We start from the raw sequence: 12321 nt of genomic DNA, 5'->3' as shown, positions 1-12321 counted from the left end.
AGATGGACGGATGGATGGATAGAAGGATGGATGGATGATAGATAGATGGATGGGTGGATGGATGATAGATAGATGATGGATGGGTGGATGGATAGATGGATGGATGGATGATAGATAGATAGATAGAAGAAATGCATTTAACTAACAATAAACAATATCTGGCAAAAACACATGGAATTAAAAACTTGCGTAAAGGTAGCGGAATTATATTACAATACCTCAACAAACTTGTATTTAACAAGATTTTCATCCCACTTTATTCTACAGTGAATTACTTCCACATTGATTGGCCTCTAAATGAAAACCAGCTGCTTCTCTTTTTTTAAAAACTAAGAAAAATCCTAACTCCAACTTTGATGACCCTGGAGTCTGTTCTTCTCTGCTAATGGCTTCACTTCCTGCTCTTCAGTGGCCATTTTATGCCTAACTAATGGCTGTGGACATCTGCGGTGACATCATCAGCTATAATGGTTGGTTGGATTCGCTCGGTGTGACGGCTTTTCCCTTCCCTCGGCTCCAGCTCCGAGGCGCTGGTGCCGGCGTCGAAGCGTGTGATGTTGAGCAGAGTCAGGACCACACCTCCAACAGCCCCGGGTCATCTCTGTCACACTAAAACCTCCATTTACACCCACTGCCGGTGCCAGAGACCCAGAGACGGCTCTGGCCGACCGCAGCGCCATAGTCCCGCTTCCTCCCAGACTAAATCTGTACGCACCTATTTCATCGTTTTACACCCTCGTCACCGAGGGTAGAGGCAGCGGGAACCAGTCCAGGCCTAACTGAGACCATTAGAGATTTTTATTTCTCCAACTACATCTTCTGAGCATCCAAGAGACATTCAAAACAAAACCCCGCAGCTCCAACCGCCCAGCTTCCTGCTCCATCCTGACACAAAAAAAAAAACGGACCGGTGGTGCAGCGTTGCATTAACAGCCTCTCTTTAGGATCCTGAGGGTTTTCTGGAAGATTCCCAAGAGTTTAAAGTAGAAGTACATTTACATTTGCGGCCTTTTTTTAATCATTAAAGTTAAGGATAGTCAAAGATATGAAGTTAACTCAAACTGCCATTGTACACAGCGCAAAAAGACCTCCACGATTCAATACGTTAGTGAGTTGGAATTATTTCATATTATTTTACCTTTGACTCTAAAATCACACAAATTTCAGTGACAAATACTGAGACAGGAACATAAGCTCATTAATCAAATAATTGTGAAACTCTTTCACAATAGGATAATGAGCTTGAAAATATTAGAAGAAATATATATTATATATTAAATATATTTATATATATTGCATATATATTATATATTTTAATATGCATAAATTATATTAATATCTTGATATTTTTATAATATTATAATAATGTATATAATTTATATTAATATAATATCGGCCAACCGATATTATCGGCCCGATATTAGCATATTAGCTAATCAGCTATCTGTAAGATTCGTCACTCTTTCCTTCCGATAATGAAAACTCGATAACGCAAATGCCTGGGTTTCACCAAATGATGTGTGACCTAAAAATAGTTTTGGGGATAAACACCTGTATGTGAAAGTGAAAGTCACTAGATGGCAGCATTGCAACTACTCAGCATACTCATACAGTGGTTTGTACAGATAAATAAATAAATATTACCAGGCCTAAATCAGTATCAGTCGATATCGGAATCGGACATGAGGTGTTTGGACAATATCGACATATCGGTTATTGGCAAAACGTTAATATATTATGGACACCCGAAATAATTATTATAAATTATAATTTTGGCAAAAAAAATCGAGTTTTCAAACTGTGAACATAATTAAAATTCTTCGCCTTTACAAAGATGAGAAATAAAACCAAACGAAGCTCAACCGCTAGCCGTGCCCTACAGGTTCTGCTACCTACAGGACCTCTACAAGGTCACAATAGTAGAACAGCGACCTCTGCTGGCTTGTGAAGGAGGAGTATGGGGAGATGGTCCGTGCAGCTGCGGTGTTTTTCTCAATCATTTTAGCCATGACAGAGTAGGACCTGGAAGATTTCACACTCCCAAACATGTGGTTGTAAAAAAAAAAAGCACGATTTTGTAATTTTGTTACAAGTTTCAAGATTTAACTGGGAGTTTTGAGCGCCCTGCAACTGCATACCAAATGTAACACTTTTTTTATTTCCATCTTCTGATGGACCTGAAGAAATTCCAGTCCCTTTCTGTGAAGTTTTCCCACTAACGTCATACTTTTGGCTTTGACAATAATCTGCCCACAAACAAACAAGCAGGTCTCCCGCTCCAGTTTTCTAGTCTTTATGGCCGTCTGTTATTGCTGCTGTGTGTCACTCAGATTTAGTTCTGGTCCAACAGAGGCCGGGTGACCTCTGCATTTTCGGGGTCAACGGCGTTGCCTCCTGAGAGTTGTATTTTGGGGATTTTTGGCTCATCTGGCGGTGGGAAGCTTCAGAGCCGCGGAGCATTTCCCTCGACTGTAACGCAGAACAATCCCATGCCGTCTTCTTTTGGAGAGGAGGCCTCTGCCGTGGTCTTCAGCCAGAGGTGTGGACATGACGCATGGGGGTGGACAATGGGAGGATGCAGAGGCGGCTCTGTATGAAGACAAACTCTCCTTCTGTCACGACGCCCACGCAGTGTCTGCTGTTTTATGGCGTGTCAGTAATTTCCTGGATTTTATGATTTGACACCTACAGCCAGCTGAGGGCCTCTGAGTGTTTTTACCTCAGAACCAGGGGAAGAAATCACATTTTTGCTCTGTTGAATTATGTCTAAGGAGAGTATGGACAAGAAGAAATTTGGTCAAATGTGGTTTTCTTTTGGCTAAAACTTAGCTGCTCTTGGCCTACGGTCTATGTTTCAACTGTATTTAATATAGATTCTGGCTAAACCTGGACTTGTATTTTATTTGTCTTATTGTGTTTTTCCTCAGAATTTTGCAATAGCTTTAAACATGTTTGGCGAATATCAAGGTAATCTTTCATTAGCTTGATGTTCGCCAGTCATTTTAAGTTTTTTTTTTTTCATATTTTTCCCTTTAGTTGTCTTGTAACTTTTACTATGTGGGGCTAACTGGTAGCTAACCTATAGTTTTGTACCATTTTTATCGCTCTAGTTTACAAATATAAAAAATGACCTTATTATTAAATAGCAAAGTAAATCTTATTGTGTCTTTCATTGAATTTTTGCAATAGCTTTAAACGTTTAAATGTTTTGGCAAACGGCGAGGTAAACTTTAGTCATTTTTAGTTTTTTTTTTATTTGTTTGTTTTTTATTTTTTTATTATTTATTTATTTTTTGTAATTTTTTCAGTTTTTTAAACTAGGTTTTTGAAAGTATTTAAGTAGTTTTTATTTTATTTTATGGGGCTAACTGGTAGCTAATCTATAGTTTTGTTACACTTCTATCTCTCTAGTTTGCAAATTGCCATTATTATTAAATAGCAAAATTTGTCATTACAATATGTGTTTATCTCTGAATTTTTGCTAAATCTTCACTGACATTTTATTTGTCCTCTTGTGTCTTTCCTGGTGATTTTACAATAGCTTTAAACATGTTTGGCAAACATCGAGGTAAACTTTAGTTATTTTTAGTTGTTTTTTTTTGTATAATTTTTTCAGTTTTTTTAAACTAGTTTTTGGTAGTATTTAAGTAGTATTTTTTTCATATTTTATGGGGCTAGCTGGTAGCTAATCTATAGATTTGTTACACTTCCATCTCTCTAGTTTGTAAATATATAGAAATGCCATCACTATAAAATAGCAAATTGTATAGCAAATACATTTTATAGCAAATAAATGATCTGTGAAATATTATCTGATGATGATCCTATCTGGAAACCATCGTCTTAAAATTTTGGGTTTTTTCCAAATTGAAGTAATTTCTGTTTGCTAATATTATACACAACATATATATTTATATATTTTTACTACTGGTATAGCACTAACATGCAAACATACATGAATAAAAGTAAAGAACGCGGCTCTGGCGATGTATAACGGCGTTCAAATCCACACAGAGTCTCAATGTAGGTAATATAAAAACAGTCGAGGGCTGAATATTTTTTAACATCTGGTTAAATCATCGACTCGCTTCTTCTCTGCGGCAGGAACCCCGTCCTGTTTGTGGTTGCCGTGGTGACGGGACGGAGGGACGAGGTTTAAGTACTGAGCCGAGCAGGGTTTGGTTCTTGAATCTCAGTGGGACTGAGGAGGAGGCGGCGTCGGTGGTGGTTTGGAATGAGATGGACCTTGTTCAGTTCCAGGGCTTTCCAGAACTTCCCAGGGGCTTCATTAAAACAAAAGGAGGAGGAAGAGGAGGAGGTGGAACTTCCTGTTGGACGGAAGCCAACCTCGCATGACCCCACAGGACTCTGGGGCTCCAAATGAGGACACAAGGCTTAAAGGGATAGTTCAGGTGTCTTTCGCAGCGAAGCGCTAACCTAAGAAACCTCATAACGGAAATGTTTTACATCACGGCACACGGCGGTTCTGTAAACATCGCCGTCTTCATTAGTGAATTCAGAAGTGTTTTTCTAGTTGATTTTACCGTTTAAAACTCCATCTCCGTGGGCCTCGGTGTAGACGCCTATGCAATACCAGTACCTTCATTAGTTTTGTTAGTTAGTTCTGGAATTAAATATGAAGAATAAAGTGGTTTAAAGTCTAACAGTGGAGATAAGCTGGTTAAATATATGTTTCTTGGTTTTTTTCCCATTAAATATGAATGTAAAACAAACCAGAAATTAAACCAAATATATTGGTATGTTACACTGGTTATTTATTATTTATTATTTATATGGGTTTTTTAAGATGGAAAAAAAAGAGAAAAATAAAACAATTTTATTAAAAGATGAAAACATGTGTGTATTGAAATTAATTGAAACTGAAAAAATATAAAATATTCCTCTAATTGCATTAAAAATATGTAGGGATCATCAGTGGTCCAATTTATTAAAACAAAACTTACAACAAAGACTAAAAATATATAAATTGAATTAATTTTTAATTAATAATAAAATGTTTAATATAAATTATGATATATTTTTGCCAACACTGTTTATTATGTAAGGTAATTATGTTTGGTTTTTTTCTAAATCTAACTGATTTTTTTTTTTTATCAACTATTAATAAAAACTGGAGAGGGTCGGGGTCATAAGGTTATCCTCAGGTTCTGAAAATGTAACTGTGATTGTACTCATTGACTACTGTGTGTATTCCAGCCACAGCCTGGTGGAGGAGCTGCTGTGTGGTCTTCTCCTACCTGGTGGTGTTCTGCTCAGTACTGGGGGGAGGAGGGGGGCGGAGTTACTGGCCATAGGTGATTTTTGGGCCTCCTCTTAGTCTTGCTCCTCTGCTTTAACCTCTCAACCATCCCTTGAACCTATAAGGAGGCAGCAGTAAAGGATAAATGAAGGAAAATAGTTTGTCTTTTAAAATGTATCTTTTCTTTTTTCAAGCCTTTTAGCCCTGATACAACTTTGTTTTTGCTCCAGTGCCTTTAAAAATTATAGAAAAAAACTAAACAAAAAGAGAGATCTTAAGTGCCAGAATGGACAAGTTACAAAATGAGTACCGTTTTATCTGGACTATAAGTGTCACTAAAATAATAAAATTAAAAAAAATTATTTCACGTTCGTTATTTTCACACTGACAGCCACTAGAGGGCACTCTAAGCTTGTGTAGCAGTATCTTCTACTCCTGTACCACTGAAAAAATGTACATGTTTGCTATTTCCACACTGCCAGCCACTAGAGGGCACTCTAGGCTCGTGTAGCAGTATCTGCTACTCCTGTAAGTCACTTCTTTTCATTTGGCTGGTACGACTAATAGTCCAGAGAGATTAGATTATCAAAATTAACGTCCATATTTCAATTTCATCACTGAATTTATGAAGTTATAGGAAAAATATACTTTTTTTTTTCAGCATCTTTCTGTCCAAAATCTTGACTTGATTAAGAATTAACATCAGCACATTCCCACCGCTTTCAAATCTAAATATCTTAACCTCCTTTAAATCAGAATTTGTTTTCCTCTAACTGTTTTTGTTTGGAAACTGCTGACTGCCAGACCTGCGTATGATTCATCTCTGCGTTGTGTGAAAACACATTTGGTCCATTTGGTCCTGTCCTCCCTCACTGGCTTTTAGACAAACCGGAGCTGCAGAGCACCGTCACTCTGACAGGACCAGAGTGAAGATATCAAAATTAACGTCCATATTTCAATTTCATCACTGAATTTATGAAGTTATAGGAAAAATATACTTTTTTTTTTCAGCATCTTTCTGTCCAAAATCTTGACTTGATTAAGAATTAACATCAGCACATTCCCACCGCTTTCAAATCTAAATATCTTAACCTCCTTTAAATCAGAATTTGTTTTCCTCTAACTGTTTTTGTTTGGAAACTGCTGACTGCCAGACCTGCGTATGATTCATCTCTGCGTTGTGTGAAAACACATTTGGTCCATTTGGTCCTGTCCTCCCTCACTGGCTTTTAGCTGCAGAGCAGCGTCACTCTGACAAGACCAGAGTGAAGAGCGCGTGCGAGGCTTTAGGTCACTGTCAGACATCGCTGAATTAATTCAACGACTCGGTTTTTTTTTTTTTTGTTTTTTTTGTAAGACTGCAAGGAAAATCTGGGATTAGAGTAACAGGAGTGGGTGTAAACCACAAAGTTCTCCGTCCACTTTCTGTCCAAACGAGGTGTTTTGTTCATCTGTGAGGCTGTTAATCTTCCGCTGGATTGGTCCTAATATTACTTTGATTACACAAAACACACACACACACACACACACACACACACACTGGACTCTTGGCGTCCAGCTCGGGCCCTTTTCATGTTTACACCCTGCCTTCACATGGTGGTTCTGGCACCAGGCGTCAAAAGTGATCAGAGAGTGTAGCGGGGAAAAACCCAGAGAGTAAATAAGTCATAAATCTCATCCACATCAGTCAAGGCTTCATTGTAAACACACACACACACACACACACACACACACACATGCACACACATACATAGACACGCAAACACAGTGTGATGTAATAAGGCTAATATTCCTGCTTTTTCTCCACAACAAAGGAAAAGAGCAGTGAGTTTTACAGGACTTTTTTTTTTTTTTTCCTCGGGTTTGAAGCATCTGGTGACTTTAATCACAACAAGACAGAATTATTTGCTGACAGAAAGAAGAAGAGGAGGAGGAGGAGGAGGAGGAAGAACCGGAGCAGGATGAGTAGGAGAACATGGTGGGGGTGAAAAAAAAAAAGCCTTGGAGCGTGATGTACCTACAGAATGTGAAAATGAGTTTTCCCTGCAGGACGTGCGGTGACGTCACCGTGAGGCTAATGAGAAAAAGCAAATGTCCTGAATCATCGTTAGCTGAGTGTTAATGGATGTGTGTGTTGATGAGAAAAACTCTCACAGTGCATAACATTTTAGTGTCTGGTTCCAATCCAATCAGGGAGGAACTGTGGTCACACGAGGCACATTGTGTAGGATTAGGTGACACCTGGTGGCCAATATGCATGTCTCAACAAGTAGGTCAGAGGTCACCGACTATGTTTGTCAGACAACTGGGGGACCGGGCAATGAAATAAAAATCAAATTTTTTTTGTCTAATTATTATTCAATGTTTATTTTGAAATCCAGTTGCAGGCCGGATCGGACGGCCAGCTGATTATATTAGCTAATTTATATTTTTTTTATTTATTCATAAAAATAGGTTTTTGTATTTTTAGTGATACAACTTGAACCGCTATTTGTTTTCATATATTTTGATTCAGCTTGAATTGTATCTTACTATTTTATTAAGTACGTAGCATATTTACATTAACATTTATTTTACGAATTTACGAACTCATTTCAACAACTTGTTTTATTCATCAACTAATTGGTTAAATTTTTTTTTTTTATGCTGCATTAGCAACTTTCTGTCTTCCGCAAAATATTTTTGCCGTATTTAGATTCAATTGACTTTAAATGAGCCCTTGCCAAATTTTAGCTGTTTTTATGCTCTTTAGCTTTTTATCTTAATTATTGGCTAAATTTCAGATACATTAGAGAACATTTTATCTCATCCTTATAATTTATTTTTGCCTAATCTAAATAAACACTAATAAATACTGACAGGACGTTTTCGCTCTGGGCAAACTAAGGCCCGGGGGCCAGATGCGGCCCGTTTAGCTTTGTAATCCGGCCCGCCAAACTTGATCAAATTATATAATTGGTTTGTATTGTGATTATACTTCTGCCTTTACCCTGCAATGCCCACATTTTTTTTTGGCACAGAGAAAGCTAAAAGCATTTTAGCTTTTTTAGCATTTATCCATGACTTTTACTTATCTCATTTATCTTAGTTCCCAAATTTTGTCCTTAAGACCTATTGCGGCCCGCGAGTCAAAACGTTTGCCCACGCCTGCTCTAAACACTTCCTGACCTGGACGCTGCTCTGAGTGGACGTCTCCAGATTCACCATCTCAGCAGCCAAGTATCACAGTCACACATGAACATAGTGATGATTTTTCTCATCGACAGCAGATCTTCTTAACATAGCCTGAAACTGATCCGGGTCCGGTCTCACACTGACATAATCACCGCAGAAAGAATGTGTGTGTGTGTGTGTGTGTGTGTCTGTGGGCAAAGTTTGTGACCCGTGGGCCACAATTGGTCCTAAAATTGAACAGTAGGGTTAGGGTCAGGAGCAGATAGATAGAGTGTTGGTGTGAACTGAAGATAAATGACATGTAAAAGTCATGCATAAAGGCTAAAATGCTAATATGCTTTTAGCCTTCTATACGCCATCTATAGGGAAATGTGGGCATTGCAGGGAAAAGGCAGAAATAGAATCACAATACAAACCAATTTTATAATTTGGAAAAATTCGGCGGGCCGGATTACAAAGCCGAATGGGCCGCATCCGGCCCCCGGGCCTTGGTTTGCTCTCGCATAACTGGAAGTTTTGAAAAATCAAATTAGTCAAAATCATGACCAAGTTTACTGGGGCTGTTCAAATTAAAATAAATTAACATCACAGATCTATGTCCCACCCCACGGAGGAAGTTCTCAACAAAGCGTCATACACCGTTAGTGCTAACAAAGATGACATCATTCGTATTCTATCCAACATATACAATAATTCACTATTTAGGGCAGGGATTCCCAACCTCTGGTCCGGGGACCAGTGACGGTCCGTAGGTCATCTGCTACCGGCCCGACACAGTTTTACTAACAGACTTCATTCCAAAAGAATCCAGTCATATCCCTTTACTGTTTTTCATTCAAAGATAATCTGACAATGTTTCAAAACAACAGGTCATTCAGACTCTGATACTGACCTGATGAATTCCACAGACCCTGAATGAGGACACGGCTCTAATTCCATCCGATCAGTTGAAATCTAACAAAGACACGTCTCAGACAGACAGCTCACCCACAGCGTTGCCTCCCCCCCACCCCCCCGCCCACACACACGCGCTGTTTAAAAACCCAATTATCAGCAGCAACAGTTCCCACCAGAGAGCCTTACCTACACTGTCGTGACGGGAGCCCCCGTGCGGCCCCGCCCCCCCCCCTCTGGAGAGCGGGACCTGTATCGTAAAAACACGCTGCAGATATAAAACAAAGAGATTAGTTTTGACATGGGAGGAGATTTGAGCTCATTTGAGGGTTTTTTTCAGACGGGGGGGAAAAATAAGACGGTTGAGAATTGATCCCCGCTCCCTTACTTTACGGCCTGTTTCCCTACGTGCGCACTGAGTCGCTGGATTTATTTTCTGCGTCTTCACAACAGGACATAAATCATCCTCCCACTATCTTTCTTCCTCTCTCTACTTCTCTCTCTCGCTCTCCGGAAGAATTAAGCCCGCAGACATTACCACATTGTATTTTGCGGTGCGTAGTTTAAAAAAAAAAAAAAATCAGGAGGGAGAAGCAGTCCACGCTCCTCAACCGTCACCCCGTCCTGAACGGGGGCCCCTCGGGGCCTCTTTCTCTATAGTCTGTAATTAGATTAGCCTGGTCCCCAATCTGGCAGCTCAGGGCTCCAATCTGGCAAATAGCGCTGCCCTTTTTTCTACTGCGGCGAAAGGCACAATATCTGTTTTTCATACGGAGGAAATGACCTCAGTGGTGGTCAGTGTGGTATCCTGTTACACCCAACAACAAAAAAAAAAGAGCGGAGTAATGAAGACGTTAGGAAGAAAAAAGAGAACGCACAGATCTATGGAAAGTGCAGGGTCCGCTGAAGGCTTGTGGTTTCGGACAGACATTTAAGGACGGAAACCAGCGGAGGACGGAGCTGGAGCGGAGGTCGGGTCAGATCCACAACGGCCAATTACATTCTCAGCAAACATAAGCACAAAAAAAATAAAAAAATTTAAAAAAAAACTATTAAATTGAACCAACAATGCTACGAACCGCAAAATTATCGAACTTTTTTTTTTGAAAAATTGACAAAATACAACCTTACAACCCTGACTTTGGACAAAGGTCAAAAACAAATAAAAGTCGAGGTAAAAGTCAGCTTCAGTATTTATACACAAATATTACTCGAAAAAAAAATTTTGAAGGCTAGTTCAGTTATGGGCAAACTAAGGCCCGGGGGCTGGACGTGGCCCGTTCGGCTTTGTAATACGGTCCGCCAAACCTTTCCAAATTTGTATAATTGGTTTGGATTGTGATTATGCTTCTGCCTTTTCCCTGCAATACCCATGTTTCCCCAATAGATGGCGTAAGGGAAAGCTAAAAGCATTTTAGCATTTTAGCGTTATGCATGACTTTTACATGTCATTTATCTTAGATCATACGAACTCTCCATCTATCTGCTCCCACATCCCGCCCCCTGTCAAATTTAATTTTAATTTAATTAGGAATACAAAATTTTAAATATTTGGCACTTCCATTTTAGCTGGTGTAGTTACCTTGTGTGATTCCATGACTATCACGGACGACAGTTTTAACACTGCAGCTAATCCTAAGCTGTTTATTCGTTCTTCTTCTTCTTCTCATCCTCTCGGCACTTTCCACAGGAAACACTTCGACGACCACATCAGAGTGTCTGAAAAACAAACCGACGACACAAAAAGACACTTGACGACTGAATTGAGTCGCGGCAGCGTCCAGACTCGAAGAATGCGCATATCTGATTTGAATTTCGTGTCAGATCCAGCTCCAAATGTGGTTTGAATCAGATTTGCTCCAATCTGGACAGAATCTGGATTTGGCAGCCCGCAGGAGGCCATCACAGCGTGTTGTAGCTTCATAAATACCACCCGAGCGTGTCACTGTTTGAAGAGGCTTTAGTCGACTTCTGATGAAAATGTAAAATAGGATGAAAAAACTGGAAAACGAAGTTTGGGCTTTTTTTTTTTTTTTTTTAAGCAACCTCCAGCGTCTGAGCAGAAAAACAGGCTATAAAACTATCACAACGGCGTCAGACGGAGGGGAGGAAGACGTCAACCCAGAGGATGACGAAGACGATGATGGCGACGATGATGATACTGAAAGATGTTGACCGGGCCGTGAGGTTTGGACCGGACTCAGAATCTGACCGACTTCATGTGAGTGTCGACGTCGAAAAACACGATGAAGAAACGGAACATGTGTGGACAAGACTTCTTCAACCCTGCGCTGAATTCCACAGGCAGAAGCGGCAGCGACGGGAATGAGAAATAAAAGTGTAGAAAAGGAGAGGGCGGCAGAGCAGGAGGAGGGGGGGCAACAATACCTTTACCTGGATAGACATCAGCAAACTGAACAAAATGTTGTTGTTTAAATCAAGGGTTCTCAACCCCCGGTTCGGGGACCAGTGGCGGTCCACAGGTCATTAGATACCGGACCGCAGTGGGACAGAGAGAAAAAAACGTACTTCAGTTTTACTAACAGACTTCAATCCAAATGAATCCAGTCATATCCCCTTACTTTTTCCAGTCAAAGATAATCTGTCAATGTTTTAAAACAACATTCAGACTCTGATACTAACAGAAGAAAATCCAAAAGGATGTTTTATGTTGAAAATTTAATGATCCTTGAAGGATGGTGCGGTATTACCGGTCCGCAGTAACGGCTGATACCGGCCGACCCGTCCTCGTTACGAAAACGTATATATGCATAGCGCCACCTACTGGTTTGTGAAGCCTATCTGTAGGGATCTTTCTTAGTAGCCTTGCCTCGTTCCCTACATTTTTAAATTTATTTTCCTTTGTCCTAACACTTCTCTGCCTACAGTATTTAGTTCCATTTCCTCTTTAACCCTCTTCAGCCCATACTTCCTAACTTCAGCGGTTTCATTTTTCCCCCCCTCTCCCTCTTTTTTTTTTTTTTCCTTTACAC

At 39.8% G+C, this 12321-nt stretch overlaps 1 protein-coding gene across 3 annotated transcripts in view; it reads right to left on the bottom strand.

The window, feature by feature from the left end:
* Positions 1-5119: 5119 nt before the first annotated feature.
* The window catches only part of crppa (CDP-L-ribitol pyrophosphorylase A), a 35227-nt gene continuing 28025 nt past the window's right edge, over positions 5120-12321 (bottom strand). Inside the window, exons 12-14 of one of the 3 annotated variants that reach the window (XR_003051586.1) lie at positions 10911-11047; positions 9518-10331; positions 5120-5378 (exon numbers count right to left, since the gene is read on the bottom strand). The gene's annotated coding sequence lies outside the window, so the exon portion shown is untranslated. The remainder of the gene's footprint in view (positions 5379-9517; positions 10332-10910; positions 11048-12321) is intronic. The other 2 variants (XR_522558.3, XR_003051587.1) reach the window with 2 other exon arrangements.

Source organism: Cynoglossus semilaevis, chromosome 13 (genome assembly GCF_000523025.1).
Source record: "Cynoglossus semilaevis isolate Cse_v1.0 chromosome 13, Cse_v1.0, whole genome shotgun sequence".
Lineage (NCBI taxonomy): Eukaryota > Metazoa > Chordata > Actinopteri > Pleuronectiformes > Cynoglossidae > Cynoglossus > Cynoglossus semilaevis.
The sequence above is the reverse complement of the archived record's forward strand: the minus strand, read 5'-3'. Positions and strand labels throughout refer to the sequence as shown.